We start from the raw sequence: 14,138 nt of genomic DNA, 5'->3' as shown, positions 1-14,138 counted from the left end.
TTCTGGACTCTCTTTAGGAAGCCTTTAATTAGCAATGTCAAGTAGGGTGAGATGTCTCATGTGAGAGACAAGTTATCTGCCAGAGACCTGCCTTATGATAACCACGTAGATTACATATTTTCTCAAATATCCCAATAAAATATAACCAGTTCTCCCCTCCTCCCCCCAGAGGTGTAGCTCACATGTATGGCATCTTGAAAATTCATGAAAACTTTGTCAAGATTTTTCCCATTTATTTTGTAAACTTTAAATTTTGCTGCAATTTTGAAACTTGAATGATTTCAGCCAGCTCTCCTATGAGAAAATACTGCCAAAAGAGTACAGAGTAAATGCTGTGCACAACATACTACAGATAAAGTAGAGAAAAACTTCTGGCATAGTTGGATCACCTAAATTCACAATTAAGCTGTTTTTTGTAGCTGTCTCATCTGGTGAATTACGCTTGCATGGCTGCGCTGCAGGTTGAAAGGAAAATGAGTGAGTACATGCTGCTTGAGTAAAGTATTAAGATACAGAAGTTAGAGAGAAGAGAAGCTATTCTATAAAATGTCTGATAATGAAGAGAGACAGCATCTTTGACAGTGAAATTAATATTGCAGAAATGCTACACATGTATCAAAGGGAGTGAGGAAAAAATTGTGTGACCTGTTAGATAGTAAGAGACTAGTTTCAATCCTTTGAAAACTGGGATTGAAAACATGGAGTCTCATCATCTACAGGGACTCATCAGTTGCCCATCCATAGAGTGAGACAAGGGAGTAGCGTTTATATTGGGTGTGGATCCATATTTTCTGGGGTGTGGGTTCAAAGCCAAATCAGGGCTGTGGTTTGGGTTTGCATCTGACAGCACCAAAGTCACATGAAGATTTCATGGAAATTTCATAATCCGCTAATTTCATGACCCTTCTGCCATCCTGAATGGTGGAAACCTTTATCTGAAATCTCCCATGAAAGTCTGTTAAAAGATTCTGGCTCTCTCTGTTGGGACTAGAAAACTAGATCCTTTCCAGTTGTGTATCCAACCTAGACCCAAAGTTGTATTCATATCCAGGGACTCAATCCAAACACCCCCCTCCCTTTTCTCCCTTCATGACATTTAAAGGGGTTGGGGTTTGTGCCTGTACTGTTGGCCTGTCTGTATTTTAGATGTATTAGGGACAATGAACGTATGCTGCCAGTCTCTTGAAGCTTTGGATTGCATTCAGGCACAGGGTAAAGCCATCTAAAATATGTGGCATTCTTCCTCCTCTGCCATCATATATTTGTTTTTCTTTTGCTATAACAAAAGCAGGTGTTGCTTTTGTGCTTACACTCCAAGTGAGATGGACCTGCTAGTCACATGAATTTCAGGGCGCTGGACTGGCTGCAGCTGTGGGAAGAGGAAATAGATAAGATTAGTGGAATCTAGATGCTCTCATTTCAGTTTTACATCATCCCTGGAATCCCAAGCACTCATCTCCTTTCCTTCCATTATTACTCACTGGATCGGCCCCTTCCTTCTCCATTATCCTGACTTCCCTTTTCTTCCCCTCCCCCTGAAACTAGATATTGTTCAACAGACTCAGGAAGGATCCTGTTTTGTTTCTGTTGCTTATAGCACAATTGGCTGTGCTAATGTTTCCTGTATAAGCTGAGATTGGGCAGCTCTCCAAGACCATACGTTATGCAGTCATAATCTTGAATCTTTTTGCAAGTCCCTACCAGAATCCCTTTTGCTTCCTTTGTGACAGTTGATCTCTAAAGGGCCCTCAAGTTTTAGACTGCTGGTATCTTCAAAAAAAAGTCAATCTGTAGACTGCCTGGCGATATCAAGGGGAGGCATGGTTGTTTCTGGCATCAGGCAACAGCTATTCTTTACAGTTCTGTTTGAAAATATAAATCTGCCCTTATTCACACTGGGTGAAATAGACAGCCAGCTTTTTCTGGTTCCAAGACAAACAGATCCTGTGGATTGCACTGGTTGAAAAGAAGCTAATACTCCAGAAGTGGAAATCCACATGGATCCTGAGAATACAAGGGTCTGAGCTTCTTAGCAGCCAGACTAAAAGATTCTGAAAACCATTTGGTGTTTGTAGACGTGTCAGCAATTTATTCCTGATTTATACTGGAAGCAGAGATTAAATCTGGCCTGTACACATCTGACTACTAAGGTCTCTCTCTCCTCTTTTCCATCTATTATTACATAATATTTTTATGTTTCGAAATATTGAATAAAAATCATAATGTACTTGGTAGTGAATGTACGAAAGAGTTTGTCTTTCAGTGATACTAGCCCATAGTAGCTGCAGCATGTACTAAAGGGTTGTACTAAGCAAGTCAGCTAGAAAAAGATGTGGCTGGGACGTGCTCTGAAGCTGATAATAATCTATCATCTTTCTATATAAAATTACTGTTTATTTAGGTCACCATAGCATGGTTCTCAATATGACTGGGGTTGTCTCACTGTGTCCTTGTGCCCCCTTGTCTGTCTGTCGCTATCCACCTGTTGTTTCTTGTCTTATAAATCGAAGAGGGCAGGGATCACGTCTTTGCTATGTTTGCACAGGCCCTAGCACCCTGGGATTCTGGTGGGTACTCTACATGTGATACAGAGAAGAAATAATGGAACAATGGGTGGTTTGATCAATTTTTGTGCTTCCCAGAAGGAAACTAAGTTCCTATATAACAGCTTAAAAGTAAGTGACAGAATCAGATGTTGGAGAGATCAGTCCACAGAAAAGTGACCAGCTGAGGTTGCCAAGGGACCTGAAACTTACAGGCAGCCTGGAAGACGTAATGTGAGTTTTGAAACCGAGTGAAGGCAAGGCATGGAGCCATGGAATTTAAGGTCAGAAGGGACCACCAGATCATGTAGTCTGACTTCCTGCATATCACAGCCCATCAACGCCACCCAGCAGCCGCACGCTAAAGCCAGTAAATGAAAAGAGACCAAGGTAGTACAGCCCACAGGAGACTAGACTGGTATGTGCCACGGGCAGAGAATAGTAGGGACCAAGGTGCACCAGTGCCCAAGGTTCCCACAATGGCAGATTTTGTTCTAACAAAAGCACTGCCACCTCTGCATTAAGATGGCACGGTTCTGTTCTCAGCGAAGGGCGCTGATAAGGAAAAGCAGCCCTTGTGGAAACAGTGGCTCTGTAACAGGGTTGTATTGAGATAATCAGTCTGGTGGGCTCACCAGAGCGTGTCTGAACTGCAGCAGTGGCTACCACTGCCTCATTTGAAGGGGAGCAACGACTGGTAGATATTTTGGCTCTGCCTTGCCACATGCTCCGTGGGGCAGTGTGTACAGACACCCCTTCATGGTGGGCAGGAGAAAGCCTGCCTCTCCTGTGCAGGAAACCATCCAGCACCTGCATTAGCCAAGGACCACAGCGCTCAGGAAGCTGGGACAGGATTCACTGACTTGTGCGGAGCCAGCCTATGGTCTTCCATCAGGTCCGTCTTTCCCCTTGACAGCCCTGATTCCTTGCTCATCCCCGATATGTTGACATGTGTCAGAGGGGAGGTTTCATCCCCTGTATTCAAAGGACGATTTGGGTGACTCCACCTCTCTGATACAGTCTTGCAGTTTACAGAAATCTCTAGATGTGTTCTACAGACACTTCCTGTCATGCTGTCTGAAGTGGCTCCTGACCATGAGTACCTACCTCAGGGAAGACCACCAAAAACAAGGCGGACACCCCAAACTGGTGGTATGTTCTATAATTAGATTTCACCAACTCAGTAATGAATGTGAACTCCTGAATCATTATAACAGTCTTACCATGGAGTCACAGACAGTCCCCATAGACTCTCCAGTCTATCTTGGCACCTAGGCAAGCTGGACTTTGATAAACGGTCACTTACACCAAAAATCACACAATATTTAGGTTGCTTCCTTCCAAGAGATCTGTCACTCACCCCAGGTCAATTGGTACCCTAGATCTTACACCAAAGAGAGTGCCGGTAGCCAATCCTGTAATCAACTATTAAGTTGCTTTAACTAGAGAAAAGAAATGAGTTATTTATAGGTTCAAACAAGCATGTACATACAAATGAGTTACAATCTAAATCCTAAGAGTGATAGAGTTGTCGTGATCTGTCCATTCAAAATGTCTTTCAGGTCAAACCAGGTCGACCCCGAGGGTCTCTACTTTAGTTTAGTGTTTCTTGCCCTGGGAGAGTTTAAACAGCAAACTTTCATGTCCACTATTTTTATTTCCATCTCTAGAATTCAAACCAATGGGATGAGGCCTTCTGCACGTACTTCTCCGTGGGTGGATGGGGCACTTAACAAAGCTTGTGCCTTCTGAGGGCCCACTTCATTTTTGATAGTCCTCCTGGATGGGTGGGGGGAGACCATTCCTGTGTCTGGGCTCACAAGTTCAGAGCAAACATATTTTCAAAGTTATAAAGCAAAACTTATAAGGAGATATGTAGCACAGAATACAGACGTTACAAGCAAGATTAATGCATGCATCAACTGACAAGCATTCCACAGAGTCTAAACACTACATACGTTCTTACAAGACTGATAGCTTTGTTCAAAATAGGTAATATATACGTGAGCTGGTTTGGTTTACGCTACGAGTTTGTCAGTTCTTAGCTAATACCTTCCACCTTGGCCAGAGCTGGCACTTGGTTTACCAGTGTCACACTTCCATTTAAGTGTTAGTTGCTTACTCTGTGTGCTATAGCTAAGGCTTTTCAAATGCCTCCAGATCTTAAACCATGCTGCTTGCTGGTTTGCAGAGTCAGTATTGAGGGGTGTTAGTGCCCAGGATGGCACAGACATACCAATGGGGTGATTCCTATTTTGGGTTCTGCCACTCCAGGTTTGCGTTTGCATTTCATAATGCACAGAAGATAGGAGGCAGGGTTCTGAACACCACTCAGAACCCTAATTTTAAGGCTCGGATTGTGCAGAGTGGAATTACAGCAAGGCCTGTGAGTGAAAGATACAACAGCAGAAGGCAAAGCTGGGAGTAATGGGAGCAGGTGTCTGGCACCTCTCAGAGTTGGAGCTAGTTCCCTGACATTTAGAAGGCATAATGGCTGCATGTTTCCATGCCAAGTATTGGGAGTATGGGATTTATCCAGCATGTGCCCACCTACTTTCTGCATGTGGACATTTGTTCTCCCACCCACCTAATTAGGAAAATAGAGTGTAGAAAATTAAGGGGTGGATTTGTTGTTTTGTTGTGGCTGTTTGAAGGCAAAGTTTGCTGCAGAACATGACAATCCATAGAGGCGTAGCATTGTTTCTAAACCCAGCATTAGAGCTGGCTTTCCCCAGGAAGACTTCCAAGTGGAGAAGCTATGGCACAAAACACCACTGCGGTGGGGGAAAATAAGCATCAGAATTACTGGACTGACCTTTGCACCCCAAAAATGAATGCTTGTGACAGCATCATAGTTAGAGATGGGCAAAGTTAAACTGGTGAAATTGATATCTTGCCTCTTATCCAGGCACTTTACCACAAAAACTTCTTCCCAAAGCCAGAGGATCATGGGGTGGGACCTGCTGCCTCTAACAAACCCAGGCTGAGCCTGGTAGAAAATTTCAAACAGAACTTCTTTGATGGAGCAGCTTGTGTACCTTAAGTTTCCTCCAGCCAGCCAATAGTTACTGCCTCTGGTGGGCCTGCTCTAGTCTGAGCTTACGTGCTTTAAAGGGGGGGCACTCGGCTCTGCTTGCTGCTGCCTCTGGCTAGATAGTGCCCATCTCTGAGATTTATACAGCTAGCCTCCAAAATCAGTCTTGAACTTCGTTTCATTCACACTTGGCTTGCTGCAGAGTCTGCTGTGGGCTTCTGATAAAGGTTAAAATATTGAGCAAAAGTGCTCAGGACTCAAAAGCTTGTGGCCTTCCCCACTCATTTTGGTGTCCAGAGTGTCCACTCAAATTCACTTTCCTTATAGCCTTCAGTGTCACCTCTCTGTTGACCCTGTTGTTGTATTTATAGGGTTTTCCCCTACCTTGCACTCAGCCCTAGAGAGCTGATCTGAGCAGTGTTAGTGGGGTAGGTAAAGGTGGGAACGGATATTGGGGATGAGAAAAGTTCAGATCCCTGCCCAGGGCATGTTTGTGTTTCAGCTCAGTCAGTGTTAGAATGTTAAGAGGAGCCTGGGATTTTTTGTTCTCAGTGCTCAGACAGCTGAGAATTGATAGGCAGAGGAGCCAGGATGGGCAGTTGTCAGTCAGCTTTTGAGAGTATACATATATCCAGGAATACGCAGCTCAGATATTAGCCCACCCCCTCCCAGAGCTACCTTCCAGGCTTGAGCATGTGCGTGGGAGGTGCCTACATATGCCATAGCACTTCACGGTACAGAAAAAAAGATCTGACTGAGGGAACAAAAGGGAATTAGTGTTTCTCAGCATCGGTTCCTAGCTCGGAGAATCCTGCAGACTTTAATGGCCAACTCCTGCAGAAATTCAGGGCCTATCTTTCACAGGGACTGAGAAGTCATTGAAGTCAATGGGGGCGGCAGGTTCTCCTGCTCAGAAATAAGGTCCTAAATCTCTGCTGAATAGGGCCCTTTTAGATAGATGACTAGAATGGAGCTTAGTGCACTGACACACAGGGGTGCTGGAACAATTTTTATAGTGGGGGTGCTGACAGGCATTGACCCAAACGTAAACCCTGGATATAATGGAAACCACTTCAAGCCAGAGGGTGCTGCAGCCCCCCACACCTCTAGTTCCAGCACCTATGCTGACCCTGGGCCATGCTTGTGGCTTTGTGGTTTCTTAGCTGCGAGTTGGAACAGAGGAGGCTTTTCCTCTGTTCATCCTCCAGCCCTTTATGAAATACAGTGTGTAGAAACTTTATTGGCAACAACTCCCTACTTAACAATAATCAGACCATATTGGGACAAAGTATTTAAAATATGTAGCAATGTGGGACTTTTTTAAAAACGTAAGCTTTAAAATATGCAGTGCAAAGTTGCAGGAGTCACCCTCATAGGAAACCAATGCTCATCTTGGAGCTGAGTGAAACCGCTTTTCCTTCTAATTGACGAGCCCTATGCTACATTTTGGGGGGGAAGGGCAGTGTTCTGCCAAAATGTATAAGCTTCACCGTCTTTTGAAGTGACATAGTGACGTTTGTAGCTGTTGTATTAAGAGAATCATTAATAAATTGGGCTATAAACGCCTGGGTGAATGCAACAGACTCCAGCTGAAAATGTGCTGAAGAAGCTGGATGTAATACTCTGGTAACTGGCAAACAGGCTACCTGTTGGTTTACTTGACAGCATTGAGAGCTGGTGTTGTGGCTACCTGGGGTGTAATTCTATTTGAGGAGAAAATGGGGTTCTTTTAATTAAAACAATTGGCTCAACATCATTTCACTTAGTCATCCAGGGCTTTTTAAAGAAGATTGAAATCAGTCCAATCAGGACTGTTGTCTGAGCTCTCCAGGCAGAATGAGAGAGGTCTGGGGTTAGTGGGAGCACTAAGTGGAGATGAGGGCCTGAAATTTGCTTTTTGTGGGTATAACCACTGGCTGCTGAAGTCAATGACTGGACAGGGGTGAGTTAAAGAAGTATGGGCTGGATGATTGGACTATAAGGTGGATAGAAAGCTGGCTAGATCCTCGGGCTCAACGGGTAGTGATCAATGGTTCCATGTCTAGTTGGCAGCCCGTTTCAAGTGGCGTGCCCCAAGGGTCGGTTCTGGGGCCAGTTTTGTTCAATATCTTCATAAATGATCTGGAGGATGGTGTGGACTGCACTCTCAGCAAGTTTGCAGATGACACTAAACTTGGAGGAGTGGTAGATACGCGGGAGGGTAGGGATAGGATACAGAGGGACCTAGACAAAGGACTGGGCCAAAAGAAACCTGACGAGGTTCAACAAGGACAAGTGCAGAGTCCTGCACTTAGGACAGAAGAATCCCATGCACTGCTACAGACTAGGGACTGAGTGGCTAGGAAGCAGTTCTGCAGAAAAAGACCTAGGAGTTATAGTGGACAAGAAGCTGGATATGAGTCAACAGGGTGCCCTTGTTGCCAAGAAGGCTAACAGCATTTTGGGCTGTATAAGTAGGGGCATTGCCAGCAGATTGAGGGATGTGATCATTCCCCTCTTTTCGACATTGGTGAGGCCTCATCTGGAGTACTGTGTCCAGTTTTGGGCCCCACACTACAAGAAGGATGTGGAAAACTTGGAAAGAGTCCAGCGGAGGGCAACAAAAATGATTAGGGGGCTGGAGCACATGACTTATGAGGAGAGGCTGAGGGAACTGGGATTGTTTAGTCTGCAGAAGAGAAGAATGAGGGGGGATTTGATAGCTGCTTTCAACTTACTGAAAGGGGGTTCCAAAGAGGATGGATCTAGACTGTTCTCAGTGGTACCTGATGACAGAACAAGGAATAATGGTCTCAAGTTGCAGTGTGGGAGGTTTAGGTTGGATATTAGGAAAAACTTTTTCACTCAGAGGGTGGTGAAGCACTGGAATGGGTTACCTAGGAAGGTGGTGGAATCTCCTTCCTTAGAGGTTTTTAAGGTCAGGCTTGACAAAGCCCTGGCTGGGATGATTTAGTAGGGAATTGGTCCTGCTTTCAGCAGGGGGTTGGACTAGATGACCTCCTGAGGTCCCTTCCAACCCTGATATTCTATGATTCTATGATTGTATCTCATTTAGAGAGGGAGGTGGGTGGATGTGCTGGTGTTTCCTAAACAATAGCTCAAAACGACAACACCCCAAAAGAACAAACTCTCTTGGTGTTAAAGATAACATGGGCCATGACTGCAGAAGGTGTTGAGAAGAACTAGATCTCCTAGCAAAAAGCACATCTTGCCCAGATCTAAAACTAAAGCATTGCTTTGAGTCCATCTTATTAAACTTACATGGAATTTAGTTTGTCTGCTGGCAGCCTTAAGGAGACAACAATGATGTGATAGGCTTGTAAATTGCTTTGGAATTAATGCTGCTATACAAACTGCCTATACAAAGGACACCCAGGATTGGAATGGGTTACCTAGAGAGGTGGTGGAATATCCATCCTTAGAGGTTTTTAAGGTCAGGCTTGACAAAGCCCTGGCTGGGATGATTTAGTTGGGGTTGACTCTGCTTTGAGCAGGGGGTTGGACTAGATGACTTCCTGCGGTCTCTTCTCACCCTAATCTTCCAAGATTGAAATGCAGATACCTCTGCATTGGAATGCTGCAGTTTTCTGACAGCAACACAATTCGACACAGGAAGTGAAGAACATTGCAAGTGAAGGATATAAGTAATTAGGATGCAATGACCACCATTTCTAACCCTTCTTTGAACTCTGCCAACCTGAATTCAGTGACTACACAGTAGATGGAAGACTGAGGAACTTGAATATTGGATTAGCAGGGGCCAAATATACAATTGAGGCGATGCACTCAACCACTAGGGGAAGTAGGTGGGGAAATGACCACTCATAAACTTTCTATTGGGTTTGTCTACAATGAGCATTTGAAAATGTTAGGTAAAATGTTTTAGCACCATTTAGCATCTAGTCTAACCAAAGTCAAGAATGTTTAAATTAGGGCTGTTGATTAATCGCAGTTAACTCATGCAATTAACTCAAAAATTAATCTCACTGTTAAACAATGGAATACTAATTGAAATTTATTAAATATTTTTGGATGTTTTTCTACATTTTCAGATATATTGATTAATATGGCAACACAGAATACAAAGTGTACAGTGATCACTTTATATTTTTTATTACAAATACTTGCACTGGAAAATGATAAACAAATAGTATTTTTCAATTAACCTCATACAAGTACTGTAGTGCAATCTCATTATCATGAAAGTGTAACTTACATACATAGATTTTGTTGTTGCATAACTGCACTCAAAAATGAAACAGTGTAAAACTTGAGCCTACAAGTCCACTCAGTCTTACTACTTGTTCAGCCAATCACTCAGACAAACAAGTTTGTATTTACAGGAGATACTGCTGCCTTCTTATTATTTACAATTTCACCTGAAAGTGAGAACGGGCATTCACATGACATTTTTGTAGCTGACATTGCAAGGTATTTATGTGCCAGATATGTTAAACTTTTTTATGCCCCTTCATGCTTTAGCCACCATTCCAGAGGACATGCTTCCATGCTGATGATGCTCGTTTAAAAAAAATGTGTTAGTTAAATTTGTGACTGAACCCCTTGGGGGAGAATTGTATGTCTCCTGTTCTGTTTTACCTGCATTCTGCCATATATTTCGTGTTCTACCAGTCTTGGATGATGACCCTGCACATGTTGTTCATTTTTAGAACACTTCCACAGAAGATTTGACAAAATGCAAAGAAGGTACCAATGTGAGATTTCTGAAAATAGCTACAGCACTTGACCCAAGATTTAAGAATCTGAAGTGCTGTCCAAAGTCTGAGAGGAACGAGGTGTGGAATGGGGAAACCACAAAACTTGAACCACCAAAAAATAAAATCAACCTTCTGCTGGTGGTATGTGACTCAGATTATGAAAATGAACATGTGTCGGTCTGCTCTGCTTTGGATTGTTATCGAGCAGAACTCATCATCAGCATGGACGCATGTCCTAATGGTGGTTGAAGCATGAAGGGGCAAAAGCATGTTTAACATATCTGGCACATAAATACCTTGCAATGTTGGCTACAACAATGCCATGCAAATGCCTGTTCTCAGTTTCAGGTGACATTGTAAATAAGAAGCAGGCAGCATTATCTCCTGCAAGTTGTAACCAAACTTGTTTGAGTGATTGGCTGAAGTAGGACTGAGTGGACGTGTAGGCTCTAAAGTTTTACATTGTTTTATTTTTGAATGCAGATTTTTGTACATAATTCTACATTAAAATAGAAAATAAGTTCAACTTTCATGAAAAAGAAATTGCTCTACAATACTTGTATTAGGTGAATTGAAAAATATTATTTCCATTTATCATTTTACAGTGCAAATATTTGGAATAAAAATAATATAAAGTGAGCACTGTACACTTTGTATTTTGTTGTAATTGAAATCAATATATTTGAAAATGTAGAAAACATCCAAAAATATTTAAATAAATGGGATTCTATTATTGTTTAACAGTGCGATTAATCACGATTCATTTTTTAAATCGCTTGACAGCACTAGTGTTAGCTGGTTTTGGTTAATCCCAGCTGCTAGTTCCAGGGTTTTCCTAGTTTGGAAACATCCATTCAGAGCAGCACAAAGTCCTAGAAGATTCTCTCCACCATGAGATTATTGTAACATAGCTGTGGGAGTTGCATGGGGAAGAGAAGTTGGAATGTGTGGAGGAAAACTGTTGGCCTATAACGAAAAGATGCAGGAGACTCTCCCACATGGGGTCCAATGGCACCCATCTGCCCAGGTCTGTGAAACAGGCTTTAGAGAGTTCTGGTTCTGGAGCAACAAGAAGAAAAACTTTTCCTTCTGAAAAATGACATTGTTTGGTCGCTGTGGTGAGGGGTGTAGGAGAAAGGGAAGGGAGTGAAAGAATAAGTATGAAGACATGGGACTAGTGATTTTGGGAGGCCAAAGGAGATTGGAGAAAGAAGGGTCGGGGAGCAGGCAAATAGTAGGCACCCATAACTCCTGTAGAAAAAGGAAAAGAAAAACAAATCAAATCCTCCCTTCTGCTGCCCCTTGTAATTTTACAGAAATCATCTGTAATTCTCCCTGGAGTCCCTTATTGACAGCTGGCAGATGTAGAATGAGAGAGGGTCCCCAGAATGACTAATCACCAAGTCACAGCTGGAATCTCTATGAAGACACTGATGTAGTGAGGAGAGGAACTTTTGCTGCCACATGGTGGCAGAAAGGAGAACTTGCAAATTTTATGTTCTCCCTTGTAGTCCTTGGCCAAAGAAATTGCCTTGGTTTTTGTGCTTTCCAATAAAAATGTGCTCGTTTTGAAAAATTAAAGCCAGGGAAAAGATACCAAGCAATCAAGTGATATGCAATTCATTTAGTGCACAACTTCCTCCTTTGTAATCCAGATAAAATGCTCACGTGCCACAGGCTTATCAACAAGTGTTTTTGAACAGGTGCTTAAAAGCCTGCATCTCAGAAGCAGTGTGTGAATGGTACCTCTTATTGCTACGGTTGCTATAGCAAGCTCTTGTTCTTAATTGAATGCCACAGTAAATAATACTTTATAAGCTTGGGGAAAAAAAAAGGCTAGAGCACCAGCTAAAAGTGCCCTGAGCCACTTTAAATTACTATTTTTTTTGCGAGAATTGTACATTTTGTGCTGTCGAGCATAGAATGGGAACACCTGTTTATTTTGTTGTTATGCTTCTTTGTCTCTAAAAATGCCAGGAGATGTGTAATGTGCATCTGAGCTCTTTAGTAAACAAGTAAACGAATGATTAATTTCATTTTAAAAAACCCTTGTTTTCGGTTTCAACTCTTTGTGGGGTTTTTAAACCATATTTAGCAGGAAAATAGGACACAGTGGACTGAAATGACCTTTATTGTAACTCCTCTACTCACACCAGGAGGTGATACCTGGGAGAAACTTACCCTTCTTATTTTTTTTTAAGTGTGAACAGCCCTTGTAACTTTATAATTCATAAACATTCCAATTAGAGAGCTCACTCATGCACTCGGCACCCCCAGAGTAGCACACGGACAATGCTGTCCTGGAGAGAATCACAGAATGTGGGCAGAAGGCAGGGGGTACTCCACCTGATAAACAGCTGAGAGCAACAAGGATTTCTTCTTATCTGGAGAGAGGGAAGGGAAGGGGAGGAAATGGCTGGCCTGATAACAAACAGCTGTGAGGCAGGAGTCTCAAAGACTCCTGCAGGGAAACAGAAGGAACAGTAAGGTTAATAGAACCAGGAGATTCTACCTGTTGTGCTATAGTAAAGGAGAGAGAAATTAATTGATACATGAGAAGCTGGGTTTTGAGCCACCAGCATGGGCTGAAGAATAGCCTTGTTGTTGAGGCACTGGACTGGCAATCAGGGGATCTAGGTCAATTTCCCAGCGCTGCTACCAATTCCCTTGGGCAGGTCACTTCATCTGCCTGTGCCTCAATTTCCCATCTTTAAAATGGGGCTAATCTTCCTTATTTCACAGGGGTCTTGTAAAGGCAAATTGACGAATGCTCAGATGTTGCAGCAGTGGGGGTCCTGGCTGTGAGCACATCTTTTGTAAGCCATCTATCTCAGGAAATAAAAGGCCCAATTACTCCTTACTAAGTGTTTCTCATAGATGTTGCCTCCTCATTAATAGGCTACATCTGTTTCTTACGATAATTAGCTCACAGTTCAATAGGTAGCTCCAGTCTCTTACACCTGTACTACAATCAATGTTGAAATTACAGAAGCGCCTGCTTCTCCCCCCGAAAGCGGCTTCAGTTACACACATTGTTAAGCACGTAATAGAAAACAACTGTGCGTTAGAACCCTCAAACGCAGGAATTAAAATGTCTGTTGTTTTTTTTTGATGGGTGTCAGTGCACATTTCCAAACCTGCGTGTAATGCCTGGGCTCCTCTGGATTCAAGAGGAATGGGAATATCCTCAACCAACCAGCCATGGGTCAGGCCAGAAAGCTTTATTTCCAGCCACCTGTGTAATGGGAAGGGGAAGTGAAGCGGGGGTGGGAGGGGGAAGCGTGCACCAGCTGGCCCTGCTGGTGCAGCACTATAACTGAATTCTTTGGGGTGGAAGGGTGTGAGGTCTGGGGTCACTTCCTGCCAGGTTTGTTCTGAATGGGAGGGGATATGTAATTGCACGGTCTCGCTGTACCATTAGTGTCAGGACTCATTAGGAAGCCAATCCACTCAGTGGCAGTAGGCACACAAAGAAAGAACCAGCCAAAGTCTGCAGCCTGCAGGAGCGGTCCTTAGACAGGAGTTGGTGGGGGGAGCAATTGTAAAATTCCCTGTCTGGGTAATTAGAGTCAGCAGGGAATTGGATCAGCTACAGCAGGGCTTTCATTTCTTTCCTTGCCATTTTAGCAGGATTGGCAGGTGCTGCTTTATTCCAGGGGTGAGGTGATGTGCCTCTGTCATAATTCACAATGAGAAATGATCATCCCTGTGCCGCCATGCTCCTGGAGTGGGCTGAGCAGGCAGTCTGCGATTACTATTGTTATTAGTGCCTCGTTAGCACAGAGCGGGGAGAGTACTGTTGGTGGCAGTCTCCGAGAGAGGGTGGGAGGTTGTAGGAAAACA

The 14,138-nt window shown here is 43.4% G+C and overlaps 1 long non-coding RNA gene across 1 annotated transcript in view; it reads right to left on the bottom strand.

Moving 5' to 3' along the window:
* Positions 1–336: 336 nt before the first annotated feature.
* Positions 337–14,138, bottom strand: part of LOC123378206 — a 34,432-nt gene continuing 20,630 nt past the window's right edge. Inside the window, exons 2-3 of the long non-coding RNA XR_006582507.1 lie at positions 1,311–1,369; positions 337–455 (exon numbers count right to left, since the gene is read on the bottom strand). This is a non-coding gene — a long non-coding RNA (uncharacterized LOC123378206). The remainder of the gene's footprint in view (positions 456–1,310; positions 1,370–14,138) is intronic.

This window comes from Mauremys mutica, chromosome 10, assembly GCF_020497125.1.
Source record: "Mauremys mutica isolate MM-2020 ecotype Southern chromosome 10, ASM2049712v1, whole genome shotgun sequence".
NCBI classification, from domain to species: domain Eukaryota; kingdom Metazoa; phylum Chordata; order Testudines; family Geoemydidae; genus Mauremys; species Mauremys mutica.
Note: the sequence above shows the minus strand (reverse complement) of the source record. Positions and strands in the feature narration are given on the sequence as shown.